This window comes from Oryctolagus cuniculus, chromosome 6, assembly GCF_964237555.1.
Source record: "Oryctolagus cuniculus chromosome 6, mOryCun1.1, whole genome shotgun sequence".
NCBI lineage: Eukaryota > Metazoa > Chordata > Mammalia > Lagomorpha > Leporidae > Oryctolagus > Oryctolagus cuniculus.
Window position 1 is genome coordinate 115,041,165 of NC_091437.1, and position 19,855 is coordinate 115,061,019.

At 38.2% G+C, this 19,855-nt stretch overlaps 1 pseudogene; it reads left to right on the forward strand.

Moving 5' to 3' along the window:
* Positions 1–18,757: 18,757 nt before the first annotated feature.
* On the forward strand, positions 18,758–19,640 carry LOC100352147 (small ribosomal subunit protein eS1 pseudogene; annotated as a pseudogene).
* The last annotated feature ends 215 nt before the right edge of the window (positions 19,641–19,855 follow it).

A 19,855-nucleotide genomic window follows, 5' to 3' on the forward strand; every position in this document is an offset into this window, starting at 1 on the left:
AGGTGAATTAAAGATCTTCCATAACAAACAGAAATTGAAAGAATTTCACCACACATCCAGCCCTGCAAAAGATGCTTAAGGATGAGTTGCACATAGAAAAACATTCCCAGTAAAAGTACAAAAGAAATCCAAAGTAAAAAATAGGAATATTTATTTAAAAAGACAGTGCAAAATTGTTAATCATCAATAGTCACCTTGAATGTAAATAGTCTCAACTCTCCAGTTGAAAGACACAGACTGGCTGAATGGATTCAAAAACAAAACTCATCCATTTGCTGTCTATAAGAAACACATCTCACCAACAAAGATGCATGCAGACTGAAAGTGAAAGGATGGAAAAGGATATTCCATGCTAACAGAAACAAAAAAGAGCCAGTGTAGCTGTCTTAATATCAGACAAAAAAAATAGATGTTAACAAAAAAAAACTGTTAAAAAATACAAAGAAGGGCACTATTTAATGATTAAGGGATCAACTCAACAAGAAGATGTAACTATTATAAACATATATGCACCTAACTACAGGGCACCTGGATATTTTTTAAAAAATGGTAAGGGATCTAAAGGGAGACACAGACTCAAATACAATATTAATGAGGGACATCAATATCCCACTTTCAGCAATGGACAGCTCAACCAGACAGAAAATCAGCAAGGAAACAGCAGAGTTAATCACCACCATAGACCAAATGGACCTCATAGATATCTACAGAACTTTTCATCCTACAAATGCAGAATACACATTCTTCTCAGCAGTTCATGGAACTTTCTCAAGGATTAACCACATATGAGGCCATAAAGCAAGTCTGAGTAAATTAAAAAAATCAAAATCACATAATGCATTTTCTCAGATCATAATGGAATGAAGCTGGAAATCAGCAACTCAGGAATCTCCAGAATATACGCAAACACATGGAGACTGAACAATATGCTCCTGATGAATAGTGGGTCATAGGAGAAATCAAGAAATTGCTGAAAACAAATGAAGATGACAACACAACATATCAAAACTTATGGGATACAACAAAAGTAGTATTAAGAGAGAAGCATATAGCAATCAGTGAGTAAATCAAGAAATTGTAAAGGCATCAAATAAATGAGCTATCAATGCATTTTGTGACCTAGAAAAATAACAGCAAACCAAACCCAAATCTAGCTGGTAAAAGAAATAATAAAAATCAAAGAATAAATAAAGTTGAAAATAAAAAAGTATACAAAAGATCAGCAAACAGCTGGTTTTTGGGAAAAATAAACAAAATTGACACACCACTGGCCCAACTAACCAAAAGAAGAAGAAAGAAGATCCAAATCAATAAAATTAGAGATGAAAAAAGAAATGTAACAAAAGACACCACAGAAATAAAAAGAATCATCAGAAACTACTACAAAGAGCTGTATGCCCACTAACCAGGAAACCTAGAGGAAATGGACTGATTCCTGGACACATACAAACTACCTAAACTGAGCCATGAAGACAAAGAAAATCTAAACAGACCTATTTCCAACACAGAAATTGAATCAGTAATGAATACCATTATCCCAACAAAGAAAAGCCCAGTATCGGATAGCTGCACTGCTGAATTCTACCAAACAGGTAAAGAAGTACTAACTCAATTCTTCTCAAGTTACTCAAAACAATTGAAAGAGAGGGAATCTTCCCAAATTCCTTCTATGAAGCCAGCATCACCTTAATTCCTAAATCTAAAAAATATGCAACAATGAAAGAGAACTACAGACCAATTTCCCTGATGAACATAGACAAAAAAATCCTCAACAAAATTCTAGCCAATTGCATCAAACAACACATGAGAAATATTGTTCACCTGGACCAAGTGGGTTTTATCCCTGGTATGCAGGGATAGTTCAACATTTGCAAATCAATCAATGTGATACATCACATTAACAAACTGAAGAACCAAAACTAAATGATTTTCTCAATAGATGCAAGAAGCACTTGATAAAATACAACACCCATTCATGATAAAAACTCCAAGCAAATTGGAGGAACATTCCTCAAAACAATCAAGGCAATTTATGACAAACCCACAGCCAGCATCCTATTGAATGGAGAAAAGCAGAAAGCATTCCCACTGAGATTCGGTATCAGACAATGATGCCCACTCTCACCATTGCTAATCAGTATAGTCCTGGAAGTTTTTGCCAGAGCCACTAGGCAAGAAAAGAAATCAAAGGGATATAAATTGGGAATGAGGAAGTTAAGCCATCCGTATTTCCAGATGACATGATTCTATATAGAGAGAATCCAAAAGACTCCACCAAGAGACTATTGTAACTCATAGAAGAATTTGGTAAAGTGGCAGGATATAAAATCAATATACAAAAATCAATAGCCTCTGTAGACACAGACAATGCCAAGGCTGTTAATGAACTTCTAAACTCAATCCCATTCACAATAGCTATAAAAAGATCAAATACCTAGGAATAAATTGAACCAAGTATGTCAAAGATCTCTACAATGAGAATTACAAAACATTAAAGAAAGAATTAGAGGAAGATACCAAAAAAATGGAAAAATCTTCCCAGTTCGTGGATTGGAAGAATCAATATCATCAAAATGTCCATTTTTCAAAAGCAATTTACAGATTCAATGCAATATCAATCAAAATACCAAAGATATTCTTCTCAGATCTCAAAAAAATTATGCTGAAATTCATATGGAAACACAGGAGAACTTGACTAGCTAAAGCAATTTTATACAACAAAATCAAAGTTGGAGGCATCAGAATACCAGATTTCAAGACATACTACATGGATATTATAATTAAAACAGCCTTGTACTTGTAGAAAAACAGATTGATAGACCAATGGAACAGAATACAAATGTCAGAAATCAATCCAAGCATCTACAACCAACTTATATTTTACAAAGGAGCTAAAACCAATCCCTGGTACAATAGCAGTCTCTTCAACAAATGGTGCTGAAAAAATTGGATTTCCACATGACGAAGTTTGAAGGAAGATCCTTACCTTACTCCTTACACAAAAATTCACTCAATATGGATTAAAGACCTAAATCTATGATAAAACACCATCAAATTGTTAGAGAACATTGGGGAAATCCTACAAGACATTGGCACAGGAAAAGAGTTCTTGGAGAAGATCCCAGAGGCACAGGCAATCAAAGCCAAAATTAACAAATGGGATTATGAAATTATGGGATATGTACACTATGGAATATTACACAGTGGTAAAAAAAAAACAAAACATGAAATCTGGTCATTTACAACAAAATAGATGAATCTAGAAAAACACTATACTTTGTGAAATAAGCCAGTCCCAAGGGACAAATACCATATGTTCCCCTGATCTGTGAAAACTGATAGAGCACCTAAAAGGAAATCTGTAAAGTGAAATTAACACTTCAATAAACGATAACTTGAACAGCACTTGTCTTGACTGTTCAGAAACAGTTTTTTTTCTTTATACTATTTGTTGAACTCTCTTTATATCATAGAATTAATCATATGTGTATAAAGTCAATTGAAAATAGATCTCAGTAAAAAATAAGAGTGTGAATAAGAGAGGGAGGAGGCAGCCTGTAACTATAAAGCTGTTTAGTTCTGCATACATCCCTATAGACCTACTTCTGAGGTTTAAGTTTAAAAACGTGCCATGGGACCCAAAATCCCATTAAGCAGAGTGGTAAAAAATGTCATCTTAAGTGTTAAAGTGGTCATATTCAGTGTTAAAGTGAACATATAGATAGCATTAAGTGTTAAAGTGATCATATAAATAGGATCAAGTGTCTGGTAATAATAACAGATGATAGAATTATAAAGGAGAGAATGTCCCAACATGGGAAGTAGTACACACAGTAGACTCATAGAATGACAATCGCTTTAAGTAGCACTCTGACCTCATAATCAGCCCTTAAGGCACCCTGGTCTGGCTGAAAGGCCTTTGAGAGCATTTCAGGCATGGAAAGCCAAGACTCTGTGAGAAAAAATGTTCTACATGAAGGATCTCTGTGAGTGAAATCCCAGCAGAAAGAAGTGGCCATCAAAGAAGGTTGTACTTTTTTCTAAAGGCAGGAGAAGAACTTCCACTTTGCTTATGGCCTTGTCCAAATACTGACGGAGTTTGTAGATTCAAAAGGCTTCCATAGCCTAGGCAGCTCATGTCAAGAGCCTGATGTCATACATAAGAGTGTTAATTGTTACATTAGCAACAGGAGTCACTGTGCACTAACTTCCCATGCAGGATCTCTGTCTTCAATGCATTGTACTATGAGAGTTAACTGTAAAACTTCTTCCCAATTGTGTGTGTGTGTGTGTGTATGTAAGTTGTTGAAATCTTTACTTTTTATTTAAGAGTTGTTCTTCTGTGTATTAAGTTAATTAAATGAATCTTAATGGAGAATGGGACTGGGAATGGGAGAGGGAGAGGAGGAGGGTGGAAGTGTGTGTGGAGGGCCGGATATGGTGGGAAGAATCACTATATTCTTAAAATTTTATTTATAAAATTTGTATTCCTTAAATTAAAGGCTTGTTTGAGAAAAAAATAAAAATAGTAAAAAAAAAAGAAATTCTGTGTTTTGCAATAAGGTGGACACAACTGGAAATCATTATACTTAGTGTAATACGCCAGTCCCAGAAAGACAGATATCATGTGTTCCTTCTGATCTGAAGTAACTAATATAGTACCTGAAATATAATATATTGGAGAGAAATAAACAATTTGTCTTGTCCATTGAGGAACAGTGTTATTTTTTTCTCTTTTCATACTATTTGTTGAACTATTTTTCTTAGTGTAGGATTAATTATCCAATCATTAAGTAAAGTGAAACTAGATCTTTGTAAAATTAAGAGTGGGAATGTGAGAGGGAGAAGGAATAGGGTTGGAGCATGGGCAGGAGGGAGGGTTGTGGAGGAAGTGTCATTATGTCCCTAAATCTGTATATATGAGCTACATGAAACTTGTTTAACTCAAATAAATTTTTAAGGCATTACAACAGACAGCAGGAGAGGCACAGAAGAGAGAGAGAGAAAGAAGAGAAAGAGAGAGAGAGAAAATCTGGGGCCAGCGCTGTGGCACAGCAGGTTAAAGCCCTGGCCTGAAGTGCCAGCATCCCATATGGGCTCCGGTTCTAGTCCCAGATGCTCCACTTCTGATCCAGCTCTCTGCTATGGCCTGGGAAAGCAGAAGAAGATGGCCCAAGTCCTTGGCCCCCTGCACCCACGTGGGAGACCCAGAAGAAGCTCCTGGCTCCTAGCTTCGGATCGGTGCAGCTCCAGGCGTTGCAGTCATCTGGGGAGTAAACCAACAGATGGAAGACCTCTCTCTCTCTGTCTCTACCTCTCTCTGTACCTCTATCTTTAAAAAAAAGAGAGGGAGAGAGAGAAAATCTTTCATCCTCTCATCCACTTTCTATATGCCTGCCACTGCCTGGGCTGGGCCAGGCCAAAGCCAGCAGTCAGGAAATCCATCTAAGTTTCCTATATGAGTGGCAGGGATTCCAGCACTTGAGCCATCATCTGCTACCTCCCAGGGTGAAATTAGCAGGAAGCAGGATAAAAAGTGGAGTAGCCAGGACTTAAACCAAGCACTCTGATAAAGGATGCAGGTGTCCCAAGTAATGGCAGCTTACAAAGCTGTGCCAAAATACAGGCTCTCAAAATGAAAATATTTTAACTTTAATTTCTTTTAAAATTGGAACAAAAACAATTAATACAATAACAATGAATTCAGCTTTGATTATATTTGTCTTCATTAGAATGAAGTTGTGAAACATAATTTTTTTTTTTAATGGAGGAAGGAGCCCATGAAGGCCTAAGTGCATAGGGCCTACAAACATCCTAATGCAGCTTCTCTGATGTTGGTTTGGAAAATCTGCTTGGACCATACAGCATTCCAGATGTCTGGAAAGAGTCTGGGTCAGGTGGGCATTTGAATGGCAGCAAAGTGGGGCTGTCTACATCAGAAAGGACTAGTGCCCAACAGCACCAGCAAGTTGAGGAAAGAGCTATTGAAATGACACCAAGGGGTACAGGTCCAAGGTGGGTCTTTAGAGCAGGAGCAGAATCCTTATTCCACCTGCCAGCTTAAATACAAACGCCATGACCCAACACTATCTAGTAAGAACCTAATACTGATTTAACTTTAGACACAAAAATGAATGCATCTTTTTATCAGTAAGAGACAGTTTAATGGAGGGGTAGCATTGTGGCACAGCGGGTAAAGCTACTGCTGCAATTCAGCATCCCTTATTGGCGCTGGTTCATGTCCTGGCCACTCCGTTTCTGATCCAGCTCCCTACTAATAACCTGGGAAAAGCAGCATAAGATGGCCCAAGTATTTGGGTCCTTGCCACCCAGTTGGGAGACCCAGTGAAGGTCCTGGTTCCTGGTTTTGCACTGGCCCAGCTCTGGCCTGTGCTGTTTTCCAGCAAGGTTTGGAACCGTGAGTCAAAGGATGGGCAAGGATTATTGTCAAAGCAATAGTCAAATTTTATTAGTTTTACAAGGGCTTTTATACTTGCACAATTGCAGCATGCTTCTTTTCTCAGAGGTTTAGTACTAGCAGAACAATATTAGTACAAGGAAATATATTTTCTATCAAATGAGATAATATCAGTGTTTCATATAATCTGAAGGAGCAATTTGTGTTAAAAAGGTGGCCAAAATATTTGCCTTCAAGGACAGATATATCCTGCAGCTGCATGAGAAAGGGAGGTTGTGGTATCCGACCACAACCTCAGACTAGTACATAATGCACAGTGACTTTTGTCCCCATCTCCTGAAGTGTGAAGGACTTCTCATGTACATCTCAGATTCGACCCAGCTGAGTCTCCACACTACTACTGTGGCCATCTGGGGAGTGAACCAGCAGATGGAACATCTCTCTCTCTCTCTCTCTCTCTCTCTTTCTCTCTCTTTCTCTATCTCTATCTCGCCCTCTTCTTTGTAACTCTGACTTTCAAATTAATAAATAAATCCTTAAAAATAAAGAAGTAGACAGTTTTAGAAGTAAATTGAATTGCAGAGAATAAATATCTTCCATTAGATACCATAATCCCAAGTGGCTTGCTCTAGAGTAGTATTGTACTTGGCATGGAGGAAAAAAGTAGTTTTCTAATTCTGAACATGGAGGAAAACTGAAGACATCTAAGCTCTCTGATTTTAGGCATTGATTTCAAGATTTTATAAGATAATCTAGTTGTTTTATTAATGAATTAATGTCTATCTAAAATATGCTGTATTCTTAAGCATTGATCAACATAAAAGCTTTTAGATTATTTTGCTCTTTCTTCATTAAATGTCATATTGTCATTCTTGCCACATTGTCTATTATGCTCAACAAAAATAAATAAATCCAGCTGTCTAACATTTCTGTAAATTAAAAAAGTAGAGAATGCCAGATACTTCTTTACTAATTTGTTTACTAGTAAATTCCCTGTTTAAAGCAAGCTGCTTTAAAAGTTTATTCTATAGATAACTCAAAAAAAATTGTGAATGATATCATGAAGATTTTTTTTTTTGGCTATTTGAATGATTACCTTTAAATCAAGGAGCTAGACTGGCATTAGTGTTTCCCATCAGAAAATGTGAAAGGAAAAAAAAGAGTGACCACTAGAGGCAATTAGAATTTTCAAAAAATCAATCAACTAGATATTATATTTGATAACAGTGGCATTACCACACTAAGCACTTAACAATTAATTTTTTTAAATAAAGTATATTTACTATTGATGTTGGGGAAATATGAATGAAGACGAAATTTTGCCCCAACTCAGAAATTCTCTCCATAAAGTTAGTAGAGAAGGAAACAGTTTACTTGCTAAAGAAGCATTATCAGGACATTGATGCCCATCACAGGCAATCTGCTAGAACACTGAAAAGCTAGAAGAAAATTTCTATTGTTATATTAACCAAGCAGATACAATCCATTTCGCAAATGTTTTAAAGATAAACAATAGAGGCTGGGATTCTGGCGCAGTAGGTTAAGCCACCACCTCTGATGCTGGCATCCCTTATCAGTGCCTATTCTTGTCCCAGCTGCTCCACTTCCGATCCAGCTCCCTGCTGTTTCTGGGAAAGCAGCAGAAGATGGCCCAAAGGCTTGGGCCCCAGTCACCCATATGAGAGGGAAGGAAGAAGTTTTTGGCTCCTGGCTTTGGGCCTGACAAAGTGCTAGCCACTTGGGAAGTGAACCAACAGATGGAAGATCTCCTTGTCTGTCTGTCTATCTCTCTCTAATTCTGCCTTTCAAATAACTTTAAAAAAAATTAAAAGAAGACAAACAGTAAATAGTCCTCCAGTAAAAGGTGTTGACTTTAAGTCCCATTGTCATACACAGTTCATCTTAACTTCACCTGGTATTTGGATGATCCATTTTTTTAAAACTTTTATTTAATAAATATAAATTTCTGAAGTACAACTTTTGGATTATAGTGGCTTTTCCCCCCATAACCTTCCTCCCACCTGCAACCATCCCATCTCCCACGCCCTCTCCCATCAATTCTTCATCAAGATTCATTTGCAATTATCTTTATATACAGAAGATCAACTCTATACTAAGTAAGGATCTCAACAGTTTGCACCCACACAGACACACAAAGTATAAAATACTGTTTGAAGACTAGTTTTACCATTAATTCTCATAGTGCAACACATTAAGGACAGAGATCCTACATGGGGAGTAAGAGAACAGTGACTCCCATTGTTGATTTAACAATTGACACTCTTATTTATGACATCAGTAATCACCCCAGGCTCTTGTCATGAGCTGCCAAGGCTATGGAAGCCTCTTGAGTTCACAAACTCCGACCTTATTTAGACAAAGCCATAATCAAAGTGAAAGTTCTCTCCTCCCTTCAGGGAAAGGTACCTCCTTCTTTGATGGCCCATTCTTTCTGCTGGGATCTCACTCACAGAGATCTTTCATGTAGGTCATGTTTGTTTTTTTTGTTTTTGTTTGTTTTTTGCCACAGTGTCTTGGCTTTCCATTATTGAAATGCTCTCATGGGCTTTATAGCCAGATCTGAATGCCTTAAGGGCTGATTGTGAGACCAGAGTGCTGTTTAGGACATCTGCCATTCTATGAGTCTGCTATGTATCCCGCTTCCCATGTTGGATCATTCTTTCCTTTTTAATTCTATCAGTTATTATTAGCAGACACTAGTCTTGTTTATGTGATCCCTTTGACACTTAATCCTATCTTTATAATCAATTATGAACTGAAACTGATCACTTTGACTAGTGAGATGGCATTGGTACATGCCTCCTTGATGAGACTGAATTGGAATCCCCTGGCACGGTTCTAACTCTATCATTAGGGATAAGTCCGATTGAGCATGTGCCAAAGTGTACATCTCCTCCCTCTCTTATTCCCACTCTTATATTTAACGGGGATCACATTTCAGTTAAATTTAAACACCTAAGAATAATTGTGTGTTAATTAAAGAGTTCAACCAATGGTATTAAGTAGAACAACAACAACAAAAAAAATACTACAAGGAATAAAGTAAGTTGTTCCTCAACAGTCAGGACAAGGGCTGATCAAGTCATTGCTTCCTATAGTGCCCATTTCACTTCAAGAGGTTTCCTTTTAGGTGCTCAGTTAGTTGTCACAGATCAGAGAGAACATATGATAATTTGTCCCTTTGGGACTGGCTTATTTCACAGGATGATCCATTATTTGTGTTAGCTAATTGATTTTGTGCAACAGAAAAATAAATATTTCATATCTTTATGATAGGAAGTAAGATTGCAACTTGGAACCAGGCAGTACCCTGAAGTAAGGCTCCTACTCAGAAACAAGGAAAGAGGGACCAATCTTGCTTGATAAATGCATTTCAAAGAGGTGGCCCCCAGATTATAGGAAAGACATTTCTGGGCAGGAATGTCTAATCTCTTAAAGGATTCATACAGAGATGAGAAAATACTTGCAATACAAAGTTTTCTAAAATAAATGTTCTGTGTCAAAAATAAAATAGAAAAATAAGGAAGGGAAATATTTTCAACAAGGAGAATTAGTCCTCATTTTTCATTTGTATTTGTTCTTACCTGGATTACAGAAAGTTAGGCATTTCTGAAAGCATAGAAACTGGGATGCTTGCTTCATAATATATAAACAACTTTTTTTCATAGACTGTCAATTACCTACTCATGACTGCACAAAACAATGCTGTAGTAAACAAAGAAGATAATTACAGATTATGGAAAAAGTGCCAATTAAATGGATTTGCTTGTAAGAATTGATTTGCACAAGGTGGTAGGAAACACTCGCTCAAAACAGACTGCTTCCAGTTCAATTTCAGGAAGGAGAATGAGCCACCAGCTAAGAGGTGAGGGGGAAACTTTCCAGGCAAAAGAAAAAGTGATGGGGGGAGGCGCGTCTGGAAGTCAATGGAGGTGTGAGACGGTTGCAGACAGAATACATCTTGGAACACATGGTGCATGCAGGCCCTGGTGAAGACTTTGTTTAAAACACGACAAAAAATACTTGACAGATCTACAAAAGGGATTGTCTGGAAGTAGAGTGGTGACAGTAGACTCTGAGACCCCATTTAGAAGGTTTGGACTGGAGTGGTGCAGTTTAGACAGAGAGAGGAACAGATTCATATATGTATTTTAGAGTAATAACCAGCACAATTTGCAAACAGATTAGTTAAGAGAGAGGGGAAGGACTAGGGAATTACTACTACCAGTTGGTAACTTAGTATCTGGGAAAAAGACTAGGAAGGAGTTTAGTTTTTATTGTATTTGGTGAGGAAACAGAAAGAAGAGATCTGTTTTGGGTTTAATAATTTGAGTAGCTTTTTGGGCATCAGATAGTAAGTGTTGTCTGGAGATCCCAGAGATTTAAATATAAGAGTCACTGGCAGAAAGACTTTTCTTAAAAAGAAAAAAAAAACTGGAGTTGTTTAATAATATAGAAGCTAACATTTTGGGAATGCTTACTCTGTGCAATTAACCTTTGCCAAGTACTTTTGTATATATCATCTAATCCTGAAAATGATACTATGAGGGTGGTACTATTATTAACTGGAGGAAACTGGGGCAGGAGTGGTTATTGAGGATTGAGATCGCTCTAGGTGACTGCTAGCAGTTTTCCCCATCTAGGAAGAACTTTGCTGAGTACACCTTTGGTCCCGTTAACCACCATGACCTCCTTCATCAGCTCTTACACCCTTCCTCTTACCAAATACAGCCATCTTCTTTCCTTTGCTGAATCTCAAATGGTGCATTTTAAGCAGCTGCTATAATGAAATCCAATATTTTGTTCTTTTACACTAAGACTAAACAAGACTGAACAAGACTTAAAGGTAAAGCAAGCATGAGTCATATGAGAATTTGGTTTATTAAGGCCTCCTTATGTAAAAGTTTCTGTGATTGAGGCTATACTGCCTAGAAAGAAGAATCACCAAATGGGCTTCTGTCCTCAAGTGGCTTATATTCTATTCATAGGGGAAAATACATACATACAAAATAGCTGGAATGATAGACATATAGATATACAATTACTGCAACATCCATGACAAAAAAAAGAGTGGCAGAGACAAACCATTCATTCACAGAACAGTATTTACTGAATATCCTCTGGCATAGTCCGAGGCCTTGGTATATAGGTACATCAGGAGAGAAGAAAGTTACAGGAAGAAGCCTCTTCGCTATTGTTTGTCCTTTCACTCCCTGATAGCCAGCTCACCTTCCCAGATCATTTACAAGAAGATCACACATAATCTCTAACACTCACCAAAATAAGCACAATTCACAGTCTAGTGATTGGGCTTCCAGATTTTACTTTTGCAAAAACTAAGTACACATACTGTTCTGAAACCTGTTTACTAACCATTTACATGTCAGGAAATAAGATTTGTATCATTATTTTAAACAAAGATATGGTATTCCACTATATAGATTTACCAATATTTAATCTATTTCCTGTTGAAGGACGTTTTAATTTTTCCAACATTCTTCCATCAGAAACAAAACGAATAATTATGTAGTAGTTTCTGTGACTGAGCATTTGATGTTTGTTGATTTCTGTATGTAAGCCATTCAAATGGGGGGAGTGAGAGATGAAACCTCATTATGGCTTTGAATTGCATTTCCCTGTCTGCTAGTGATCTTGAGCATTCAACATTTTAAAATATTGGCAAATTTCCTCCTAAGATTTTGCATCAATTTACTCTCCCCCAATGCCTTACGTGAATTATAGCCAGATTGTTTGAAAGACTTGTCTGCAGCAATTCTCACTATGATACTTTAGTCACTCTATTCACTTCTCAGTTACTTAGTCTGGCTTCTGTATGAACCACTCCCCTAAAATTGCTCTAAACAAAAATGATTTACACATCTTCTTAGTCTCTAAATCCCTGGGAGGCTTTTCAGCCCTTCTGCTTGATGTGACTGACACCCTATCTAATGAATCTCTTCCCTAGGGATCGCATATCCCTATTTTTTTCCTCCTACTTCTTTGTTCTCTCCTTATCAAGTCTTCTCATTCTATACTCTTTCCCTAATCTATCTATCTCATCCCCTTCACACTGTCATCTAGTCATCAATGAATCCCAAAGTCAGCCTTTCTCCTGAACTCAAAATTCACTTCCCAAAAGACCTGCCCACTTGAACACTTTCCAGGAAATCTCACATTTCAAAGCTAACCTCTTCAATCCTCACTGCACCATACCCACAAAATCTGCCTTCCTTCTTATGTATCACAATCTCAGAAGTAATATCACAATCTATCAACAAACTTAATTCTTTGGTCCCTCTTGTCCTCCCCCCTCTACCCTCAGATTCCCCACCATTCACATTCAGTTAATCAGAAATCTTGTCATTCCTACTTCTAAAATGCATTTTTAACCAAACAAAAATTTTTCATTCCCATTGCATTACCATACTTCAGATCAAAATCTGTATTATCTTAAACCTTCCTCTGATATTTAAAAAGCAAAACTATCCATACTCTGGCTTAAAAGACTTCATCTGCTTCTCCATTATACTTTAGGAAAACAACCTGCAAGATCAGGGTCTGCTGATCTTGATCTCCTGTCTCTTGTGTCACACCTGTCACATCTACTCCTGGTTCGCTCCCCTTGGGCTTACTGGCTCCCTCCCTATTCCTTTCACAGGAGTGTCTTCCTTGACAGGAATCTTCTCCTGGCTTCTTCCTACTCTTCAAGTCTCAGCCCAAATTTGCTTTCCTCAAAAGGGCCTTCCTGAGCACCATAAATAAACTAGGGTTACTAGGTACTCACTTTTCCAACAACCCACATACCAAAAAAACTTTTGTAACCATTACTCAAAGTGTAAATACTGGGTTTGATTATTTCTTGTCTATTTGTTTCACCACCACTGAAATAAATGTTATCAGGTAAGACAACACCATGTCTAAGTACTTGGAGAAGCTTGCATTTCCTTGCAGTTTGCAAAATTATTTGTTGAATTTGAATGAAGGATCATTGTTCCCTTCTCCAATCTGTTTTCCACATAGAAATCAGAGATAGTTTTCCAGAGGTCAAGCTGGACCTATCCCTCCCTCTTTAAGAATCTTTTGGTAGTTTTCTATTGCTCCAGGACACAAAGGCCTTCAAATTCTAGCTTTTGCTTTCCTTTTCTTCCTTTCTTTTCCACAAATTCTTCTTTTTGAATGTGATTCACTGAAGCTATCAGTAGTTTCCATAAACCCAGCTATCCTCTGGGCCTCAGCCTTTGCTGGTGTCTAGTACTTTAATAAGATTATTCTTCTCTTTCCCTTTCATGCTAGCCTAGACTTACCTGAGAAGTTGCAACATTGACATCTACCACTGAACCCAATCTCCCCTGGCCCTACAGGGGTCTACAGTTTGTTGCCCTAGCTCTCCTTAGCCACTGCTAAATAATTGCCACCAAAGTTATCCAGATCCCAAATTACTTAAGCCTGAGAATGTATCTTATGTGACAAAAGGGATTTTGAAGCTGTGACTAAATTGAGGATTTTGGGATAGAGAGATTACCTTAGACTTGTGGAATGGGACCTAAATATAATTGTGATTACAATTGTGATTACAATTTTCCCTAAAGAAGGAGGGAGAAGGAGATTTTATAACAAATGATAGCAAGCCTGTGACCAAGGAAGCAAAAAGAGATTTGATGATGTTATGCAGGAGCCAGAGAATGCAAGAATGCAGCACTAGAACTAGACCAGGCAAAGAAACTGATTTTCCCCCTCAGAACCTCTGGAGGGAATCAACCCTGACAGCACCTTGACTGTAGATAGCTCAGTGAATCCAATCATAGACTTCTGGCTTCCAGAAGCAGAAAAGAATACACTTGTGCTGCTTCAAAAGAAAACTAATATATCCATCACTATCACACTTGTAATGCTGTATTGCAATTGCTATATCTTCCACTAGAATACAAATTTTTTGAGGACAAATAATCTGTCTCATATAGAGTGACTTTCAATAAGCCTAGCAGAGGACCTGTCACAGCTATGTTCAACTGATATTTCTTGAATACTGTTAAATAAATTATGACATATCTCCATAATAGAATATGTATAATCATTCACATGGAATTATAGAAAAATATTTAATGACAAGAAATAATTAATAAAATATATTTAGTGAAAACTGTGAATTTCAAAACAAAATATATAATTCAAAATGTGTGGGGCAAGAGTTTGGCCTAGTAGATACATCACTGGTAGAGATGCCCGCATTCAAAATTGGAGTGACTGGGTTTGAATCTCAGCTTCACTCCTGATTCCACTTCCCTGCTAATGTGCACTCTGAAAGGCAGCATGATGGCTCAAATAGTTGCATTCTGTTCCTCACATACGGGATCAGAATTGACTTACAGATTCCCAGCTTCAGCCTGGCCCAACCTCAGACATTTGAAGAGTGAACCCCTGGATGGAAGCACTATCTGTCTTTCTGTCTCTCTGCCTCTCAAATTAAAAAAAAAAAAGTTATAAATTTGTATCTACTATGTGGAGACTATATAGAAAACTGAAAAACAGTTAGCTCTAGGTATTGGGATTATAATCATTTTATTTTAACCTTTTAAATGATATGCATTTAAGTTTGCTTCTACTATGAACCGATATTTGTTTCATAATAGAAAAAGAATGCAGGCTGGCGCCGCGGCTCACTAGGCTAATCCTCCGCCTTGGGGCGCCACCACACTGGGTTCAAGTCCCGGTCGGGGCGCCGGATTCTGTCCCGGTTGCTCCTCTTCCAGGCCAGCTCTCTGCTGTGGCCCGGGAGTGCAGTGGAGGATGGCCCAAGTCCTTGGGCCCTGCACCCCATGGGAGACCAGGAGAAGCACCTGGCTCCTGGCTTCGGATCAGTGTGGTGCGCTGGCTGCAGTACAGCAGCCATTAGAGGGTGAACCAACGGCAAAGGAAGACCTTTCTCTCTGTCTCTCTCTCACTGTCCACTCTGCCTGTTAAAATAAAAAAAAAAAAGAGAAAAAGGATGCTATTTTAAAAATGCTCTCTAAAATAATTTAAGCTGGCCATGAGTAACAGTACTGATATACAGAATAAGAAACCAGAAGCATACAATATGTTCAAAACCAAAATAATATTACTCATCAAATAATAATGCTAATTAAAATGTCTATGTTTTCAATTATCATCAAATTGTTTTTAGCAATTTTACAAACCCCTCAGTTTCATAGCTACAAGATGGATATGAATTGCCTATATAAACACAGCATGGTGAAAATATGCAGATGTTGTTATATTCACACTAAAATTACTAAGATGAAAAAAATCAAGCCAGGTGATATAAGATTGTGGCATGAGTTGAGGATACTAGTATTATTTATTAATTAATATTTATTGAATACCCAATATTTATTACTCAGTTTTGGTTTCAGTGGTAATAAGGAAATAATAATAATAAGCTATGCCTTCAGGGAGCTTACATTAAAATAGAACAAACAGAAAATAAATGCATTCAACATAAGAAGTAATTACAAATGGTTATTAGATCTTTGGCAATCAAGAAGAAGTAGTAGCAGTGACTAATAGGGAAGACTTAACATTAAGTAGCATAATTCAGGAAAGCCTCTCTAAAGAGGTGTCATTGGAATTAAATCCTGAAAAACAAGCAGAAGTCAGCATCCCTGGGACATGACCACTCAGTATAAGAGACCAAGAAATGCAAAATCTCTGAAATGGAAAAAGCATGGCTTTTTTCTGAGAAATGGAAAGGAGGCCAGTGGAACAGTAAATAGGAGGAGGTAGGAAAGAGAAAGATCATAAAGGGCTACCAGACTGTGGGAAGAATCTGTGTATAATCCCAAATGCAAGGGAAATTTTGGAGGGTTTTTAGAAGAGAAATGATGTGATGATTTGAATTTTTAAAATATCACTCAGGCTGCTATGTGTATATATGAAGTAGAGGAAAGAGGACCAGTTAGAAGTCCATTTCAATGGTCCAGGTAAGATTCGATGATAATTTGAATGACGGAGTCGGCAATGGGAGCAGACAGAAATGGCAGAGTCCAAATAGACTTTGGAGACAGAACAATTAAGATTTGCACACATAATGACTATGAACAGATAACAGGAGAGAAGGAAAGAGGGGTCAACATAACTTTCATGGTTATAGCTTCAAAATATGGTTGAATATTATTACTGGAGATAGAAAAAACAATGGGAACAATCAGGTTTGAGATGAGAAATATCTACCATTCACCTTGGGATACATTAAGTTTGAAATTGCACTGAGAAGTCCAAATACCAAGCACAAGTCTGAACCAGATAAAAAATATCAATATATAGGCAACTGACAGTATTTAATATTATGTAAACAGACAAAATCATCAGGAATGGAAAAGACTCAATAAATAAGTTCACTGAAATAGACTGACTTGTGACTATCCACAGGAAGAAGCAGAAGAGTACTCCTTGTCCACTGTCAATACATACTTTTGATACACTGTTAAACTATTCAAAAAATTTTAAGTTACTCATGATTCCAGAACCATATAACAGAATTTGAAAAGCAGAATGATATTATTTGTAACATATTTTCAATATGGAAAAAGAATCTATATAAGGAGTAGACACTGATGTCCAGTGGAAAAGATAATGAACTTTGAAGAACTTTGCTTTCCTGTGGTTTTTTTTTCCAGTTCTCTTTTGAATATTTGCATGATCATGGGTGATAAATGATGACTGAACATACAAGTCTGCAAACAGAAGGTCGAATAAACACAGTACCTCCATCACAATGAGAAATGCTTGGGACTGGCATGGTAGAATAGTGGATTGGGCACCAGTGTGAATCCTGGCTGCTTTACTTCTGATTCAGCTCCCTAATAATGTGCCTGGGAAAGCAGCAGAGGATGGCCCAAGCATTTGTGCCCTTGCCACCCATGTAGGAGGCCTGGATGCTCCTTCGGCCTGGTCCAGCCATCACCACTGTGGTCATTTAAGGAGTGAACCAGGGATGGAAGATCACTTTGTCACTTTGCCTTTCAAAGAAATAAAATAAATTTCATTAAATAAAAGTAAAAAAAAAAAAGATTACTCAAAAAAAAAAAAAGCTCCACCTTGCCATTAACTCTTTTGTCTTATGCATATGTAACATAGTTATTATAGGACAGAACAAATGCACTTCACCCCAGTAGAATGACCTTGGGCAATAACAGCCATACTCAGCAGCCTCTAATAGAGTTTGGCTTTTAAAAGTCAATGGAGGAGGGGCTCCAAGATGGTGGAATAGGGAGGGAGCACACTGATTGTCCAGGAAAAGACAGTTTAATAAAAGTGGACATTCTGTAGTTTCAGGGAAAAGTTAGGGAAAAAAACTGCAGAGGAAACTCTTCCAGAACTAGTGGGACATGGTGGCCTACGAGGAGGGCACAGGCGCCCACGGCTCAGGACCCCAGCCACTGAGTCTACGCACCAGCGCTGGAAAGGGAGGTGAGACAAGGGAGCCGCCACTGCTGCAGCCACCACTGCAGCCACCACCCCTGACCCACCCTGGGACAGACAGGTGAGACATGCACGACTGAGTGGGGGAGGAAATCGATATCAAAACAAAGTGAATAGTGCCCACAGGAAGAGGGCACGATCCAGGGGGATGAAATGAGGGATTGAACACACCAGGATCCTTTGGTGCCTCCCCCCCCCCAAATCAGAACTGCAGTGGGCGGAAAGCAGCCATCTTGTTTGTTTACATTCAGGCATAAAGGAGGGTGGACTCTGCTTTTGCACTCTGAAGGAGGAAACTTCAGTGGCGGAGACCAAAGGTAGTTTGGAGCTACTCATCACTCCTCACATAGGGGGCGCAGTGAGTGGGGTGGCTGACCAATGAGGCCCAGGCACATTAGGGCGAACAAAGGAACAGGGAAGCCAGCCCCAAGGGGCAAAGCTTGGCACCTCAAAGCCCTGACACCAGCCCACTCAAGTTACCAAAAAATAAAAATAAAAAATAAATAAACAAACAAACTCTAGAAAGTAGAGCTGCCTGCTTACACTGGATATTGATACAAACCCACAGCAGCCCATAGTAGAGGGAAATCAACCTGAAAATTAAGCCAAACAGAAATGCCGGAGAACAAAGAAAAAATCCAGAATAAGAATATAGAAGAACCTATGAACTCGCCAATGGAGCAGGCTAAACCATCCATAATAGAGACTGAAGAAGAATTTGAAACCATGCCAGAAAAGGAATTTAGAAAATTAATAATCAGATTACTTAGAAATAGGAGAAACAGATCTGAACGAAAAGTACACCCAAGGATTAGAGATCCTAAAGAAAGGCCAGAATGAAATACTGGAAATTAAAAACTCAATTAAACATATGAAAAACACCATGGCCCTTTTGGCTCTCAGCACCACCATGGTGGTCGGCAAGAACAAGCGCCTTACAAAAGGCGGCAAAAAGGGAGCCAAGAAGAAAGTGGTGGACCCATTTTCTAAGAAAGATTGGTATGATGTGAAGGCACCTGCTATGTTCAATATACGAAATATTGGGAAAACACTGGTCACGAGGACCCAAGGAACCAAAATTGCGTCTGATGGACTCAAGGGTCGTGTTTTTGAAGTGAGTCTTGCTGACCTGCAGAACGATGAAGTTGCATTTAGAAAATTCAAACTGCTTACGGAGGATGTTCAGGGCAAAAACTGCCTGACTAACTTCCACAGCATGGATCTTACCTGTGACAAAATGTGCTCCATGGTCAAAAAATGGCAGACTGTGATTGAAGCTCATGTTGATGTCAAGACTACCGATGGCTATTTGCTTTGTCTGTTCTGTGTTGGTTTTACCAAAAAATGCAACAATCAGATACGGAAGATTTCCTATGCTCAGCACCAGCAGGTCCGCCAGATCCGGAAGAAGGTGATGGAAATCGTGACACAGGAAGTGCAAACAAACGACTTGAAAGAAGTAGTCAATAAATTGATCCCAGACAGCATTGGGAAAGAAATAGAGAAGGCTTGCCAATCTATTTATCCTCTCCATGATGTCTTCGTTAGAAAAGTGAAGATGCTGAAGAAGCCCAAGTTCGAATTGGGAAAACTCATGGAGCTTCACGGAGAAGGTAGCAGTTCTGGAAAAGCCACTGGGGATGAGACGGGTGCAAAAGTCGAACGAGCTGATGGCTATGAAGCACCCGTCCAAGAATCTGTTTAAAATTTAGACTTTAATAGTTACAAATAAAATGTCCTATTTGTGGGAAAAAAAAAAACACCATGGAATCTCTCAGAAATTGAACAGATGAAATAGAAGAGCAAATATCAGAATTCGAAGACAAACTTCCAAAAATAATACAGTCAGTTCAAATGCAGGAAGAAGAAATTAGAAAATTAAAAGATACGGTTGGATACCTACAAGATTCAGTCAAGCATGGTAATGTTCAGATAATAGGGGTCCCTGAGGGTGTG